The 16,564-nt window shown below is 37.5% G+C and overlaps 1 long non-coding RNA gene across 1 annotated transcript in view; it reads right to left on the bottom strand.

The window, feature by feature from the left end:
- Window positions 1-16,564, bottom strand: part of LOC129013564 (uncharacterized) — a 28,501-nt gene that overhangs the window by 206 nt on the left and 11,731 nt on the right. Inside the window, exon 3 of the long non-coding RNA XR_008494021.2 lies at window positions 6,731-6,871. This is a non-coding gene — a long non-coding RNA (uncharacterized LOC129013564). The remainder of the gene's footprint in view (window positions 1-6,730; window positions 6,872-16,564) is intronic.

The following is a 16,564-nucleotide window of genomic DNA, read 5'->3' as shown; positions in this document are numbered from 1 at the left end:
CTATTCAAAAGGTGCTTGCTCTTTGAAATGTTCTTTTGAATACAGGTTTCTGATAACTAAAGATTGTGGCATTGAAATTGGAAAAAAACAAAATAAAACAAACAAACTTCCAGGAGCTGCTACGTTTATGAGGACTGCTGGTCCAATGTCAGACAATACAAGAGTTAACTGCATGAACTGAACTAATAGAAGACCAAAATAATCCTTTTATGACCCATTGCTTGAAATGTTGCTGACCCTTTTTGTTGTTTTTCAGAGTGAAGACAACATTTTTCTTTTCAGCTATTTAGAGCTTTTAATTATTGAGTACAGTATATTCCTGTGAGCAGAAGTTGAAGGATATTTCATTTTCTCTAGTTGATTTCTCCAGAATTTGAAAACTATTTATGAGTATTCTATACTATGGAGATATAGTTATTTACATAAGTACAATAAAAATCTCATTTCTTTTGTAACAGAACACAATTGGAGACACTGATTATTTTACCAAAGATATGGTTACGTTACCATTGGAATGGCCCACTTTCAGATACAAACAGACAGGCTTGGGGAATTAAAACTGACTAACAGAGTTGATAAAAGCCCCTTAAGAAACCGACCTCATAACTGCCTATACAGGCCTTGTACAGGGTTCCTGACCTGTGGTAAGTATAAAATGTGACATTCTGACAGGCCTATGATTCCCAAATTTTCTTGGGAGCTGAAGAAGAGAGAAATTCAACCAATCTGTACAAGTATTTGCAGGCACAGGTACATCCTTTCAAGGCTTTAAAAAAGTCTAATCTGAGATTCATTAGGGAACAAAGTTCCAGCAAACCCAATTTAGAAAGAGCTAATATGGCAAATAATTATTCTTGCTGAACTTTACACAAATAATCAGGCTAAGTATAATAATATCAAAACTTATTTTGCAAATAAATGTGTCCTACTGTGATATGTCTTAAATAAAAATGAGAACTAGAGAGCGACATGTATTTCAGAAAGATACTATAGCACACCTGTTGTTAGATTCTAGTCTTGTCCATTGTTTTTGAGCTTTTTATTGTTTTCTGCACTTTGGACTGAATCCTGAAATCTCTCAGAGCTAAATTCCTCAAACTAACACATTCACATTTTTCTTCCACTTTTCTGACCTGAACTCAATGAAATGGCTACGACCTTCTTCCTGAGGCCCTTGCATGCTGAAGCTTATCCCTTGAGATACAGATGTGAAATATGTGAGATTGTCATCATTGTCCTCCTTTGCAACTTAAAAATGCTTTGAATCTAACATCTGAATACACTGTGCCCAACATCAACCTTTGTTAATGTTTTCTATTTCCTTACAAATGCCTGTTATTAAAAATACGTTTTGCCTTAATCACATAAGGAGGCCTAGTTCATTTGCAGTGACACCTCCTGGAATGAAACACAGCTAGGATCTATTCTGAGGACTAGGAAACTAGGTAAAACGATATGAGATGGTATATTTAAATTTATTCTTTCCTGTTTATCCCAATTTGTCTTTCTAACAACCTCTGACCCAAATCTCTCTTGACTATTGACCCCATGTCTGATTGGTTCTTGGGGCTATTCACCTAAATACCTCAGGGATTTAGACGAATTATATAAGGACTTCTGAAGCTAGGACTTCCACTCCTCATATTAGGACTCATTATCCTATAGTCAGCTGTTCACTTAAGTGCTGTACTAAAACTGTGGATGAGAGTACTAACGTCTTGGTCATGCAAGCCTAGGAACCCCACCCAGGCACCTGTGAATACATGCAGGCAGCTGCTAAGCAGTTTCATTCCATTTACTCTGGGGCCAAACCCTTTCTCAAGTATATGCCTTGTCAGCAGGAAGAAGTTAGAATGGTCTTTGGACTTGTCCCAACTCTGTACCTCACCCCTTAAGAAAAAGATGCAATGAAACTCAGCAAGGGGAAATTGAAATCACGTTTGCAAAAACAGTAACAGTGACAAAATTATGATAGGGAGAGGGACATGACCTAAGTGACTTCATCTTGCATTTAACCTCCAAGCAGTCATTGCTTATTTCTGGGCAAAAACAAAACCAACTTTGGGAGAAATTTACTTTGTAGCTGAACTCTGAAACAAAGATAATAACAGCTCCTCCCTGAAACAAAACCCCTCATTGTTTGGGGACCACATCACCTTTGTAAAACAAACAAATTAACCACAATATTAGAAAGTATGGCTCAGGAGTCATACAATCAGAGGCCACAATATTAATAACCTCCCTGATGGCTCCTATAAATAACATTACTATTGTAAAACCTAAGATTGGTGTTTGCGGTATTTTTCATAACTTGCATTCTGATAGACCAGTGGGTGCCACCAAAACCAGTAAACTGGCTCATCTAGATATGTGGCCCACACCCAGGAGCTGAGGCAGCAAAGAAGATGGCTTTGACTTCCTAAGATTTCATTCCTGAACCAACCAATCAGCATGTCCCTTTCTCTAACCTCCTGCCCACAAAACAATCTATAAAAACTCTGGCCTCTGAATATTTGGGGAAGCAGTGTTGAGTAATAAGAAAACTCTGCTCTTTCCTTTAGCCAGCTCTACATGTATAAAATTTTCTCTACAGCAATTCCCCTATCTTGGTAAAGTGGCTCTATCTGGGCAGCAGCCAACATGAACCCATTCGCCATTAACAACCCAACTGCTGAATTTTGTATGAAGATAACTTGTTTTGAGTTCATGGGCTGAAAGAGGAGACTTTAGATTTGGGAACTTTCTGCTGGTGCTGGAACAATTTAAGCCTTTGAACTATCAGAATGAAATAAAGTTATTGTAAGTGACAGGGCGTGATTTTTTGAGTCAGAAGTGGAGTCCTGTGGTTGGAATATTGCTTCCCTCCCAAATTTATGCTGAAATTTCATCCCTAACATGGCAGTATTGAATTGTGAGACCTTTAAAAGGTGATTGGATCATGAAGAGTTTGATCCCATAAATGAATTAATCCTTTAATGGATTAATAAATTAATATTTAAAGATTAGCAGTCTATTATGAGAGAAGAGTAGCTTATAAGAAGGGAGACACGATCTTGCATGTCAGCAAGCTCTACTCCATTGCCATACGATACCCTGCAGACTTCAGAACTCTTCAGAGAGTCCCAACCAGGAACAGGATCTCGCCACATACAACCTCTCAACCTTGGACTTTTCAGCCTCCATAACTGTATGAAATACATGTGTTTTCTTTATCAACTACCCAGTTTCAGGTATTCCGTTATAAGTAACAGAAAATGGAGTAAAACAAAGTCTTAGTATTACTATGCTCCGTTATTAAGTTCAATGGATTATTACAACCATTCCAGACAAGAATACAAATGCTCGATGTCTTTCAGGAACGAAGGTTTGCATCACCCTGCCAGATAAAGACCCAGTACCAGCAGAGGGGCTTGCTGAAGACAAAAAGAATACAGAATGGGTAGGAGTAGAAGGGAGTTATAAGTACCAGACAGGGCTGGGCACGGTGGCTCATGCCTGTAATCCCAGCACTTTGGGAGGCGAAGGCAGGCAGATCATGAGGTCAGGAGATCAAGAGCATCCTGGCTAACACAGTGAAACCCCATCTCTACTAAAAATACAAAAAAATTAGCTGGGCGTGGTGGCAGGCACTTGTGGTCCCAGCTACTCAGGAGGCTGAGGCAGGAGAATGGTGTGAACCTGGGAGGCGGAGCTTGCAGTGAGTCAAGATCACACCACTGCAGTCCAGCTGGGGCGACAAAGTGAGACTCTGTATCAAATAATAATAATAATAATAATGATAATAAAGTCAATAAATACATACATACATACCAGACAGGACCAGGTGACCAGTTACAGAAACAAGGATTAAAATTGTCACTAGTATTTCCTATCTACTTTGTTAAGAATACATTTGCATGTTATATATAAATATATTAGGTAAATAACATTGTTTTTATTTCTCTCTTGACACATAACACAAGAATGTATTAACTTGATATTAGCAGTTAAGTGTTAGTAATTTAACATTTGTACTGAAGTTATGGGGTATCAGGAGAAGAGTAAACATCACCCACAGACTTCTACTACTCTTAAGAAAAATAGTATAGTGTGTTCTGGTTGCACACGGGATCATTGCATCATGTTAGGTAGAGCTATTGCCTTCTTATTGTCTGTATCTGAAGATTAGTTATGGCTTAAGGTGATACATATAGGTGTCAACTAGAATGGTGCTGGACTTGTCATGTTTAATTCAAGGTGCTGACTGGATTACAGAATACCTCGGGAATTGGTAAAGCATTACTTCTGGGTGTGTCTGCCAGGGTGTTTCCAGAGGAGACTGATGTATGAGTCAGGGAATTTAGTGGGAAAAATCCACCCTCAATGGGGGAAGGCAGCATACAATCTCCTTGGGGACCAAATAGAACCAAAAACGAAAAATTTTTAAGACGTTTTCCTGTCTCTCTCCTGGAGAAAGTAGACTCCTTTTCCTGCTCTTGGAAAAGAGAACTCCATGATCTATGGCCTTGAAACTCCAGAACTTATACAGTAAATGCCCTGGATTCCCAGGTCATTGGTCCCAAACTGAGAATTACACCAAGGGCTTCCCTGGTTCTGAAGTCTTCAGCTTTGGACTGAGCCACCACGCTACAGCATCCAAGGTCCTTAAACTCCCAGATGCCTGTCTTGGGAATTCTCCATCTCTACAATGTTACATGAGTAAATCCCCAAACAAAATGCCGTTCATCTAACTATTGTCTATCTATCAACTCTCCATCTATGTATCTATCTATCTACCTACCTACCTACCTCCCTGTACTTCTGTCTCTCTGGAAAAAAAAGACACAAAAACTGACAAATACACCCATAAAGACTTCAGCCCAATGGCGCAATACTATGTCTTTCTCTAGTTGCTCCTCCACCACCCCTGCTGCTTATGAGTGTATGTCCTGGAGAGCTCCTCTCTTTCCACTGGCACTTCAAGGAATGCTGCCCTCTTCTTACTGGGATTGGTTAGTAATACATTACTCATGCCATTATACACATTTTGTTGAGTTGCCTCCTCTGTATTTCACTTTAAGAACACGCATGGACATCACTTTTCTCCCACTTAGCACTCTCCTAGAGAGTGGTTACCTTGGTAGAATTAAACTAGACACAGGTCAGACAGGAGCCACAGGGTGTCTCACAGTATAAACAACTACTCTGTGAGAAGGATACCTGGATGTAGCTGGATAGTTGGGCTTTAGGCCATCGACCAGGATAAGTAAGCATCCCATGAAAGGCACAGCCAGTACCAAACCCTGAGTCGTATTGGGCAAGGCTATAGGTTATAGCCACTACCCAGAGAGGCCTTAATAGCAAACAGAAGTAAAAATAAAACACATGCTGTGAGATAATTTTATAAACTACAGTTCCAGGAATCCTTGAGAGGGAAAGTAACAATGGCAAGGCATTATCTGAAAGTTTGCACTGGAGTGGTGGCTCTCCAAAGATAAAGAAAAATCTCAGGCCAGGCGTGGTGGCTCATGCCTGTAATCCCAGCACTTTGGGAGGCCGAGGCGGGCAGATCATGAGGTCAGGAGATCAAGACCATCCTGGCTAACACAGTGAAATCCAGTCTCTACTAAAAACACAAAAAAATTAGCTGGGCGTGGTGGCGGGCGCCTGTAGTCCCAGCTGCTGGGGAGGCTGAGCCAGGGGAATGGCATGAACCTGGGAGGCAGAGCTTGCAGTGAGCTGAGATCGCACCACTGTACTCCAGCCTGGGTGACAGAGCAAGACCCCGTCTCAAAAAAAAAAAAAAAAAAAAAAAAATCTCTATCTAGAGGATTTCAGCCCTAATCATAGAAATATAAACAATGATCTCTGTAACTTATTTATTTATTTATTTATTTAGGTTTCACTGTGTTGCCCAGGCTGGAGTGCACTGGTTATTCACTGGCACAAGCATAGTACACTACACAGCCTCAAACTCCTGGTACCACATGTTCATCCTACCCACCCTCCCTAGCAGCTGGGACTGACTACAGGTGTGTGCCACCACACTTGCACAGATACAATTTTTAAATCAAGAAAGTTGCATTTCCTTTTCCTCTTTCCCATGGTCATTCTAATCATGTGAAGAATGATCACACAAATCATTTTATGATTAGTTACTGCAGATGTAGATGCATTATAGTTTCCAGACAATCTTTTACGCTGTCCACTTGTTACTTGGATCAACTTTATTTTTGGATACTTGAGAAGAAGAATGGGCTTTAGTGTTCCCTGAAGAATAGAGTGAGTAAAATAGAAAATCATCTCATTTATATTTTATAACATTATTGCATTTGTACCATGAGTTTTATGTTCCATGCAGGCTCAATTAAGTTAACAGGAAGACCTGCTCTCAAATACATGAGTCATGTCTACACTTCTATTTATATTGAAATAATCTTAGATTAACAGAGAGTTGTTAAAATCTTACATAAAGTTGTATATACCCTTCAATTTCCTGTAATATTAATATCATGCACATAACCATAGACTATCTATGAAAACTCAGAAACTGATAAAGGCACAAGGGTATTAACTAAAGTGCTGACTGTCTTCATATTTTACCAGGTTTTCCACTAATGCCATGTTTCCTTTTTTTTGGATGTAATCGAGGATAACATATTATGTTTACTGTCAAGTGTATTATTGTTTATTGAAGCATAGCCAATTACCACGTAGCTTAGTGGCTCAAAAGCACACACAAATTACTCACAGTTTCTCTGGGTCAGGAATCCAGATGTGGATGATGGCCAAGGCTGAGGTCTCACCTGAAGGATCAGCTGGGGAGGAATCATCTTCCAAGTTCACGTGATTGACCAGGTTGAGAAGACTTCACTGATTAATTATTCCATACCTTTAAAATATCAATAGCAATATTTTATTAACTGTTCTTAAAAAAATAAAATAATAGAGAAGAGATCAGTGTGCAATGCATTCTATGAGGTAGTTTCCTCTGAGGTTACAACCAAACAAAGATAATCCAAAAAATGAAAACTATAAACTAATATGCTTTATGGATACCCGGGCAGTAATTCTCAAGGAAATAGTTTCAACACAAATCAGGATCATAAAACAGAATTAAACACTAATTTATTTATTTATTTACTCAGGATCATAAGTATGGTAAAACAGAATAAAAAGAATTAGTGTAATAACTATATTAATGTAATAAATGACAAAATTTTCATTATCACAACTAAAGATATGGAATAAGCACTTTCCAATTCAAAAACCCACTCACAGTAAAAACATTTAAATTTTGCATAAAGGGAATGTTCTTAGCTAAAACAGGCACCTATGAAAAATTCACATGACAACACACCGTATCAAGTAGGTCTCAGTAATATTCCCAAAATTAAAAACACAAAAGGTTACCTATTCCCACTAATTCAACTAAACATTATACTTGAGGATATAATTTATAAAATTAGGCTAGAAAAATAAATATAAGACTTCCAAATTGAAAGGGAAAAAGTCAAACAATCTATTGGCCAGTGACATAATCTAATATATAGAAAATCCTAAAAAATCTACTAAAATAAGGTTGGAAGAAAAAAAATTCAGTATGCATGATCAATGTAATAATTGCATTCTTATACAATACAAACTAATCAGATAATGAAACTCAGAAAATAATTTCATTGAACATGGCATCAAAAAGGAAATATATTTGAAAATAAACAACATAATAACTGAAAGATATATATACTGAAAATTACAAATCATATTTAAGTATTAAAGAAATCCTAAATAAGTGAATAAAAGAATTAGTGTAATATACTATATAAACTAGATTTTCATTGATCAGAAGGCTATTAAATATTAACCAAGATGCTTATAATTTCTAAATGCATCTTCAGATTCAATACAAGCCCTAATAAAATTCTAACTTTAATCTTTTTCATTTTTAGCAATTCTTGGACCACTGATTCTAAAGTACACAGAAAAATGCATTTGATCCAGAAAAGCTGAAAGAATGTTAAATATTTTTTACAGAAACACAAATGATATTTATAGAAGGTCTGCCCATAGGGGAATGGGGCATAGTTCCCTACTTTTTATGTATGTGCTGTGCATAGTAATGTTTTTTGCAAAAGGTACAACATGAAAAGGGGAATCATATAAATTTTATAGTGGAGAAAACTGTGAGCTAAACTGCCTCATTCATGTGATCAAATAACATTACCATGATAAAGCAGCTGGGCACAGTGGCTCACACCTATAATCCCAGCACTTTGGGAGCCTGAGGTGAGAGGATCGCTTGGGGCCAGGACTTAGAGACCAGCCTGGGCAATGTAGTGAGACTCTGCCTCTATAAAAGTAAAAGTAAAAGTAAATCACCCAGATGTGGTGGCACATGCCTGTAGTCCCATCTACTCAAGAGGCTGAGGTGGAGGATCATTCAAGCCCAAGAGCTCGAGGCTGCAGTGAGCTTTGTTCACGCCACTGCACTCTGGCCTGAGCAACAGAGTGAGACCCTGCCTCAAAAAACAAACAAACAAACAAAGTGATATAGCATGTTGACACTATGTATTCTTGTTATAGTATCATGAGAATAAAACTTTCTCTCTGTGGTTTTCCTCTGCTAAATCCACAACAGCCATCAGCCATCCAATCATTAGGAAAACACTAGAGACATCCCAAAGGAGGGATTTCAATGACACCAGAAACAGGAAAAATCTGAGAAACTGGCACACGATATCTACATGTGATGTGGTGTCCTGGGCAGAATCCTGGAACAGAACACGGACATTACATGAAAACAGAACATCTGATTAGTTTTGAATCTTGGTGAATGATAATGTATAATATTGGTTCATCAATTGTGACAAATGTCTCAAATGAATGTAAGAATTTATAAAAAGGAAATTATGTGTTGAGTATATATGAACTCTCTGTATGTACTTCTAACTATTCTATAAATCCAAAACTATTGTAAATAGATTTAAAATAAATAAATAAAATATGTATTTTTTAAAATTACACTATTGAGCTTGCTAAGCAGAACATTGTCGACCTTGTAGTGTCCCAGGTGCTCACCTCCCCATTCCCACCATTTTTGTTACGCTGGTGAACATTACTATTATTTTTAATTTTCCTTTTTCCATTTGCTAACTTTTCTTTCTCAGAGTTTTTGGTCTCTAAGTTTGTATTTTTAAATAATGTCCTGTTCGCTGTTTCTTGTCTTCACAAATAGATAATTACATGTCTCTATCTATATTGCTCAGTAAAATTATAAGAAACATTCAGAGAAATCCAGATTGTGATACATTTTACAAAATATGTGACCTGTTTTCTCACAAAGGCCAAGGTCAGCAAAGTAAGTGAGGACTGAGAACCTGTCCCAGATTAAGCAGGATCTGACGTTGGCAGGTGAACTCTAAGATGGTGCACAATGATCCTCACAGCTTGGTGTACACAACCCAATATTCTCATCCTTTCCTTGTGACTTTGGGGAGAAACTGAGACTTGTTATGATACTTCAGAAGACTACAACATGATAGGATGTCACTTGAGTAATCCTGTTACCTAAGATTATGATACCTGTCTTGCTGCAAGCTCTCTCTCATGGTGGCTTTGATGACACATTCAGCCATGGCAGAGAAGCCAACATGGAAAATAACGGAACGCAGCCTCTGGCCACAGACAGCAAAAATCTGAGGCTCCTGGTCCAGTATCCTGCCCTAGAGGTTGAAATTTATATTTACAACTAATCTAAGCTCCTTTCATATAAAAGTATACTGCTTCAGAAGTAGTGGAACCATCTCATTAAAGAATAGTTCTATTTCTTCCTTTTTCCTGTATTTTTCCTTTTGTCTCTCTTTTCCTATCTTTCATTTTACTAATAGGTGTGTGTATGTATATATATATATGTGTGTGTGTGTATATATATCTTATACTTACAAAAATATAATTAAGTAAATTGCTTTTTTTTTTTTTTTTTCCTGAAACAGAGTCTGGCTCTGTCACCCAGGCTGGAGTGCAGTGGCGCATTCTCAGCTCACTGCAACCTCTGCCTTCTGCATTCAAGCGATTCTCCTGCCTCAGCCTCCTGAGTAGCTGGGATTACAGTCGTGCGTCACAATGCCCAGCCAATTTTTGTATTTTTTTTAGTAGAGATGGGGTTTCACCATGTTGGCGAGGCTGCTCTCGAACTCCTGACCTCAGGTGATCCACCCACCTCAGCCTCCTAAACTGCTGGGATTAAAGGACTGAGCCACCATGCCCAGCCTTGCTACTATTTTTTTGAAAGGCACCTGTCTGCTATTGAATATAATTATTTTAAATAAGCTGTCATATGTAAGATCAATTAAGAATATGACAATTAAAAGTTTTTATTATCTTGAGTAACCAATAAAAAAGTATTAAAAAAGTCTGAGATGCTAAGAAAGAAGAATGAATTATATGAAATGCTGAATAAAAACCACAAAAAAAGGAAATGAATGGAAGACAAAAATGGAAACGGGCAGTGCAAAAACTAGAAGATAGTAACAAACATGGTGGATATTCATCCAACTACATCAATAATCACTTTCAAAAAGTGTCAAAACCTAATTCAGAAGAATCATAATCAGAATATCAAGATATGTGTGAGTTACTTTATGAATTAATTTCAATATTGCTTTCATTTTTATATGAATAAAACGTAGATTCAAAATTCTGGATGGACTTTTTCAATAAGTGTAAATAAGTCTATTATGTGTATAAGAGTTTAGACAGAGATATTATTCTTTCTTTGAAATTCTACTTAAGTTTTGGATTCACTGACATACTGTGGATGTCCCCAACGAGACTACTACAGACATTACATATTCACCAATCTGAGCTTCCCTTTAGTGATACAAAGGCCAGCTCGCTTGTCCATCTTTCTCTGTGAGTTTGGCGCACATTGTTCCTTACTCAGCTTCACACTGACAACTACATACATATAGGCAGCGGTACAGTAATGATGGATTAATTGCAGGAAGAATGAAACAAAATGTTGTGGTAAAACTTATGGGGATTGGACACGGCTTATCACAGGTAAAAATGGACGATTCATCTGGAAGGATGGATTGCAAGACAGTGCACATCAAACAATGAAGGACAGTGACATCCTAGAGACACGAAACAATGACAATTACTGTTGCCTCAGGTTACTGCTTGGGGAGAGTTTCCAGGCTGTGGTGTGGCACAGACTCTGGAAGACACTCGGAGTTGAGAAGATGGAACTGACAGTCTGGACAAAGAGGTGGCTGAATTTCATGAAGCCGTCCTCCATGGCTGCATGAGGAGGGAGCACATGTGACAACACCCATGCAGGCTGGACTGTGGTGCCATCATTACTCCACTGAGACATGGTTCACAGGAGTACTGGAGCAGTACAGAAACAAAAAGCAAAGATACAAAGAAAAGTAACTTAAATGAATTCTTTAATAAAGATTAATTCACCTTTATGCTTTCATCTAATTTCTGACTACAAAAAGACAAAGTTTTCCATGACTCAGTGATCTTGCATCAAACCCAAGGATGAAGGAATAGATACTGTTTAGAAATAAAGTAAATAGTGTGTTAAGTAGGTTCAATCACCCTGTGTGGACACCAACCTGCCTTTCCTATGTTATCCTGTTAGTTGTGGCTGGTAAAATCACTACATTATGAAATAATTAAAGTACACTTTTCTACTTATAAGAGAACAATACATTTGTCACCAAAAGGAGAAGCCAATAAAGGTTTCTTCCTTCATTGATTTTCCTTAAAAAAATCTCCAGTTTCTTTTGCACTTTAAAAATATTTTTCCTCTGTTCTTCACAACGTGAATGCCACAGGCTATGTAGTTTGCATGAAGTATAGGGTTGCTCTTTAGACACGGTGAAATTAAGTTAAGTTGTAACCCAGTATACCATTTTCCTAAAAACTACCTTTGCATTTTTCCTTTTTCTCAGTGTTCACCTCTTGCTTAGCTCCTTAGAAATGCAAATGTAACCTTTTGCTTCCTTCATTTCCACCAGTGAAACAACCTGCAAGTATTGCCAGCTTATCTAAGTATATGTTTCCTTAGAAATTCTAAGGACCAAATGTTGAACCAAAGCAGGCAACATTCAGAATTCTCCCTCACAAGGAGACTGTCTCAAGACAATAGTTAATCCACATTCCAACTCTTTTCCTCAATGACACTGGTCAGACTAACGGATGACCCCTTAGCTAAGTTTTACAGCAAGTCACATAGACCCCACACCTCCATGTTCCTTCTGCATACCATCCACAAGAAAGTTCCTCTTCTTAAAACCCTGCTTTCTTCCCAGAAAACTGAAGCAGCTCCTTTAGATATGAACCTGGTTCTTCTCCATTGCTAAGCTGTGAAATAAAGTCACTTTCTTTTTACCACCCTCATGCTTGTTATTTGATATGTAAGTGACAAGTGGCCAAACCTGTGTTTGGTAACAAATTTGGTGGCCCGTAGGGGAGCATTATGTGTTCTAGGCAACCCAAGCCTGTGAGCCTGGTTTTGCTACCAAGGCGGAGGATTGTCTGTGAGCACCAGCAGCTGAAGGCTAGCAGAGCCCATGGCAGGAACGTTAGGGAACTTCCAAACAGCTGCTGAAAATCCTTCATTTCCTAGACCCTCCCTTACACTTCCTCACACAACTTCTGCAGCCATCAACACTTTGCTGGCACAAAGAATGTGACCTCTGAAGAAGCTGGCAGCCCTTGCAACCAAGTGAGCTAGTCGGAGTGCACCCGGCTTTCCTGTGTCTTCTGGGGTGTCGCTGGGGCTCTGCTGTTTCGTCTGGTCCACTAATGGGACTATCATTTGAGCATTTTACGGATTTGTATTTGCGGCACTACGGGGCATTGCTCCATTTGGTCTCAGACACCCGTGGAGCTGTTTTGAACAGAGGAGAGAAATTCAGGATTCTACCCAGCCCCTTAACTGGGGTTTGTTTGGAAGCTCACCATTTGTTTGTAAGTGTGAGTGTGTGACCTTTGAATGTGGGCCCTGATCTCTTCGTATCCTTTTCACTTCCAACTTCATCTTCATGACTGTCTTGGAAGCCACCTCCAGCCTTACTCATCTCAGTCAAAGGTACCCTTAGCTCTCTCCAGCTGGAAACAGGTTCCTTCGCCCATGATTTGCAGAGGTGGGAGGGATTCATCTCACACTGTGCGTGTCTAGGGTAGTGGGGTCTCCCTGATGGGATGTAAGCAAGAGTGGTGGGGGTACCAACCCTATACCATGCAGCGGCTAGAAGGTTCACAAACCTCCTTTTCTTTCTTTTTCTCTTTCCCTCCTTTTAAAAGGCCTGGCAGGAACTTCATATTCTCATTCTCTTTGGGATTTCAGCTGGTTACTTATTAAGACCTACTTTTGTGAACATTTTAAACAGATAGGCAAATTATAGCAAGAAAACTTTAGAGCTCAAATGGTTAACTGCAACTATTAAGTTAAGCAGAGTCATCAAAACCTCTCTTTCTTCCTCTGTTTTCTCTTCTGCCTGCTTCAAATTGGCTGTTACTAAACTGTTGGTGCTGTGGTAAGACTCATTATTTATGGACTAACTAGAAAGAAAACAAAGGAAACTTGTTTAAAACTGAAGGAAAAAAAGGTAAAAGATGATTTTTTAAAAACAAAACTGCCATAAAGATGGCTTTACCCAAATTTTGGTTCACAGCTTTCACTGGATTATATATTGGAGAAAACAAAATTTAACCATGGAAATAGGTTTCAGTTTTGTCAGACAATAATGTGTATCCAGCTATTTTTATAAAATACTGAGTGTGTACTGTTATTTTATGGTTAGAATCCCAAGGTAAAAGCTATTAGACCTTTGCTTGTGTGTATATACATATTTAGATATGTTGGTGTGTATGTACACATATTATGTGTTATGTCTAGCCTGCTACCAAATTGACTTACAAGTAAATAAGTGCTCATAAATTAAGTCAGGATGCTTTTCAACTTCATGTAAATTTAGTAATCCTTGACAAATAAAACCGGTTTTAAGATTACTGGTGACATAATATTATAAATATCTTCAAAATGATCAGCGTATTTTTTATCTGAGTTTACTGAACAAATGGTTTTGTATTTATCTCTGTCTATATATTAAGGTGTCAGGATATGACATCAAGGTTATAAGACCATAAACCCAGCCAAAAACAGAATCATTTTTGTTTGTGTGATTTTACAGGTGAGTTAGACTAATTTAATATTACTAATTCAATGAAAACAGTTAAATCTTCTGTGCTATTGACAAAATGCCCATATATTGAACTTTAAGGTTCTTACTTAGGTAAAAAACCTAATGTCCACAGACTTTAAAAATGGGTAATAGGGACATAACTAAATAATTACTACTTTTGTGCAATATCCCAGTTTTCAAAAGTACTCTAGGTAAACTGTTAAAATGGAAAAGCTGAGTACACGTAAATGAGATCAACACTGCTAAGTGACATTTTTGTATAATTTAAAATCTTAAAATCATTTTCGATGCTTACTAGATGTCTAGGCCATTTCCAATTAAGAAAGAGTTATCATATAGAGAAAACTGTTCTAAAAATGGTGAAATGGTTCTCATCTATACAATACTAACATCTGATAGTTCAGGATTTCTTTTTTCCTAGGTTTCTATAAAATGTGCCAAAGAAGAGGTGTCCTTATTGAGAAAAAGAATTATTTTGTCTAATTCAAAAGTTATCTAAAAGTTGATTCAAATTACGGTTTGAAAAGTTTATTTATGAAACAAGCTGGAAAGGAAGCAGTAAGTGGTGAAGAGAGATGTGAAGAAAGATACAGATAGGAACATATACTTTTGTTAAGGAAGGTTATAAAGGAAAATGTAATTTTATATGAGAAAGAATCATGTAAGGGAAATTATTCTCCTAAAGTGAAATGACTGGTTATTTATTTTATTTTATTTTATTATTATTATACTTTAAGAGTTAGGGTACATGTGCACAATGTGCAGGTTAGTTACATATGTATACATGTGCCATGCTGGTGTGCTGCACCCATTAACTTGTCATTTAGCATTAGGTATATCTCCTCATGCTATCTCTCTCCCCTCCCCCCACCCCACAACAGTCCCCAGAGTGTGATGTTCCCCTTCCTGTGTCCATGTGTTCTCACTGTTCAATTCCCACCTATGAGTGAGAACATGCGGTGTTTGGTTTTTTGTCCTTGCGATAGTTTACTGAGAATGATGATTTCCAATTTCATCCATGTCCCTACAAAGGACATGAACTCATCATCTTTTATGGCTGCATAGTATTCCATGGTGTATATGTGCCACATTTTCTTAATCCAATGACTGGTTATTTAAGAAACATGTTCTCATTACAAGGTTAATCTAGAAAAATAAAATTGAAAAAAATTTAAAAAAAGAAACAAGTACCATAAGACAAGTATACAGTCCAAGCATGTGACAGATGGTCTGTGTAAGTCATGATAAGACTGGTGAAGGGGAATTTATAAAAGAAATTTTGTATGCAATTAAGTTAGCCATTAAAAAGGAATTGTTAATAATAGTCTTTCTAAAGAATGGTCCCCTAGGTTAAATCAAGATTTTCTTAAGGTATCAATTTACTCTTAATAAAATTACAATACATTTTGATTTTCTATTCTATAATCCACTTCTTTTGAAAACTTCTGAGATTCATATCTCAAATGTTCAATTGTTGTCTTGCTGCTATTAGCTTTTTCTCCCTTTGATGTGGCCTGGGATGATAACTCTATCCTTCAGCTTCTTGTCAGCTCCTGTAACTTTTCTCCTTAGTTCTAAATGTTGTTGTGGCTGATGCTGAAATATTTTATCTTAGAGGTCTATAAAAGAAATGTTTTCCTCCAGGATAACCTGATTCTATACTCTTGGGTTTTGTTGTTGTTGTTTTTAGTGTGTCTAAATTTTCACTGTAATCAGGAAATTTATCATGCAGCTACTAAGAGTCATGTATTCCCCAGTTCTACTCAAAACCTTGTACACACTCTTCCCATGTTTGATTAAATTCAAGCACTTTTTATCTTAAGTTGTACTTCCAGGTTATCTAAATGGGCTTTCTTCTAAGGAGAGGCAGTCACACTAAAAAAGGTTTTCCTTTGACTTTTTGGTAACTGGCTTAAGAAACAAGATTTTACATTTTATCAAGATAGTTCCTATGCTGCCTTTATGAAGTGTTTAATTGCTTTTTAAAAACCCCCAAAATTTGAAAGGAGTAAGGTTTTTACACCCGTGTAACTTTTTCTACTGCCTTTAAAGTCTTCCAGTGATCACTTTGGTTAAATGAATAACTATTGTTTTACAAGGACCTGTGGTTTAGTTTTCATCAAATATTTTAAGCTTTCTCACATCTTTCACAGACATCTTCAAAATTGAATCTAAATTAAGTCTCTGACTTACTGCTGGGGCTTATCAAAGCCAAAAAACATTAATCACTGTGAAGTGTATCACCACCTACAATACCCTGAAAAAGTTCTTATCAGGTGATATCAACTAATCTCTGTGGTGTTAAGGTACAAGGAATTGACTCCTGGATACATGTAGCTCCCCTAAAGAAGACATAGACTCCT

Source organism: Pongo pygmaeus, chromosome 16, assembly GCF_028885625.2.
Source record: "Pongo pygmaeus isolate AG05252 chromosome 16, NHGRI_mPonPyg2-v2.0_pri, whole genome shotgun sequence".
Classification (NCBI taxonomy): domain Eukaryota; kingdom Metazoa; phylum Chordata; class Mammalia; order Primates; family Hominidae; genus Pongo; species Pongo pygmaeus.
The sequence above is the reverse complement of the archived record's forward strand: the minus strand, read 5'-3'. Positions and strand labels throughout refer to the sequence as shown.